The 2,171-nt window shown below is 53.0% G+C and overlaps 1 pseudogene; it reads right to left on the reverse strand.

Annotated features, from left to right (window-relative positions):
• Positions 1 to 906: 906 nt before the first annotated feature.
• On the reverse strand, positions 907 to 1,367 carry LOC111547494 (annotated as a pseudogene).
• Positions 1,368 to 2,171: the final 804 nt, after the last annotated feature.

A 2,171-nucleotide genomic window follows, 5' to 3' on the forward strand; every position in this document is an offset into this window, starting at 1 on the left:
GTGCAATGGTGTGATCTCAGCTCACTGTAATCTCTGGTTCCTGGGTTCAAGCAATTCTCCTGCCTCAGCCTCCTGAGTATCTGGGACTACAGGTGCACGCCACCACCATGCCCAGCTAATTTTTATATATTTTTAGTAGAGACGGGGTTTCACCATGTTGGCCAGGGTCTCGAACTCCTGGCCTCAAGTGATCTGCCCGCCTTGGCTTCCCAAAGTGCATGGATTACAGGTGTGAGCCACCATGTCCAGCATGATGTTTCCAAATGCCTGACCAATTGCCTAGGATGAGGAAATGGAGGCAACGTGTTTGACCTTGCTCAAGGTCACACGGTTAAGAAGCGAGGAGCCTGGACACAAACCCAGGTTCTCATCCCCACCTACCCCAGTCCTTCCCACACTCAAAGGCGCAGCTCTGGCACTGAGCCAGCCTCCCAGAGCAGGGGACTAGCTTGTTCTCAGGTGACCTTTCTCCCTACCCCCTGCAGACCACCCCAAGAGCCCCTTCAGGGCCAGAACCAGGTACCAGCCCCTCACCCAGCCAAACCCACCGCTGGGCACTCAACAGAATGGGCTTGCGATTAGTGGATGCAACTATTTCCCGGAAAAATAACTAAAACGAACCTGGCATTTGCAGCCTCAGCTGTCGGGGTGGCAAGCGCTGCTTCGCTTACTTCTGAAATAATTAATGACAGTGCTTGTCTAATCTCACTTGAGGTGTGAGGAGCCGAAGAACAAGGGGGAGAGTTGCTGCCTATGCCCCACAAGGGATTTAGAGGGCAATCTTTTTTTTTTTTCCTGTCTCAGGTTTATTTGTACAAATAGCACAGTAGGACCCTGCCCCATGCAGACGGCAGCCCAGAGGGGTTGCACTAGTCCTTCTGTCCTCACATTGGCAGACACAGATCTCTACTCTGAAGCCTTTGTGGGGTCCTGGGCACCTTTGGGAGCCTGAACTGGAACTGAAGCTGGAGCTGCAGCCTGGGCCTTGGTTTGATCCTTGGCCTTTGGCCGGCACAGCCTGAGCCCCTTGACAATGCGGGCATGAGCACGCTTTCCAAGCTTGGGGTGGGCAAGGTAGGCAAGTCGATCGAGCTTGCGGCTGACACCCTTTGGGATCTTGGGCTTAACCTCCTTGGGCTCTACGAGGGCCTCGATAGCCTCAGCACGTGCACTCATGGTTTGGCACTGTTGGCCTGCAACTTCTTTAGGACCTTCTTGTTGTGTTTCCTGGCAAAGCACATGTTCCTCAGGAATTTGGGGTCTACCCCCTTAAGAGATTCGTATCTTTGTCATGGAGGTTTCTTGATACCATTTCTGTGCCATTTTCGGGACTGGTTGTGTGTGGGGTGGTTCTTGGACTTGGCCATGTCTGCACCTTAAGCCGTGGCTCCCCTAGAGGGCTATTTTGATAAACTGGGCCTTAGAGCCTTGGCTGAGACAGCCCCTTGAGTCTTGCTTTTCAGGCTTCAAGACGGCAGACAGTTGGCCCGCAGTTCTCACTGAACCAGCTAGTCGTGTTATCACCTGGAAGAAACAACTCTAGATGTGCTTTCCCTCATACTCAGGCCCACACATTCCCACACAAACGCACGTGCATGCAGTGCCCCTCCAGCTCACATCACGAGGTTACTCCCAGGGTTACAGCTCATTCAGGACAGAGGAATTGCTGTGACCTCACACTGCCGCCTCCCACTTGCTGTGATCCCACTGAGCCTAAGGCCAGTGGCTTCAGATGTGGCATCCACCCTGTGCCAGGCTCACTGGCAGCATCATGCCTCTCACAAAATCTTCATGAAGAGGTGCTTATTCGCCCTCACCCCCATTTTCCAGATGAGGAGACTGAGGCTTAGAGAAGTTAAATCACCTGGCCAGAATCCCATACGTAGTATGTGGCAGAGATAGGGCTGAAGACCAGGTCTCCGGGACTCTGATGCACATAACCAGTAAATCAATCCAAGAAAGCCAGCATGTTAGTGGAAACCAAGCTGGCTGGAGATCCCACTGCGACTAACCATGTAAGACTCAGCCCAGCCCTTCATGGTATGTGGGAATGAAGCATCACAGGGAATGAAGCCCTACAACAGTCTACCCCTGCCAAAATAACAAAAATGCAACTCTCAGGGGCCCCAACAGAACTGACACCCAGGCAGCTGTGGGGAGCTGGAAGGGCC

Source organism: Piliocolobus tephrosceles, chromosome 1 (genome assembly GCF_002776525.5).
Source record: "Piliocolobus tephrosceles isolate RC106 chromosome 1, ASM277652v3, whole genome shotgun sequence".
Classification (NCBI taxonomy): Eukaryota; Metazoa; Chordata; class Mammalia; order Primates; family Cercopithecidae; genus Piliocolobus; species Piliocolobus tephrosceles.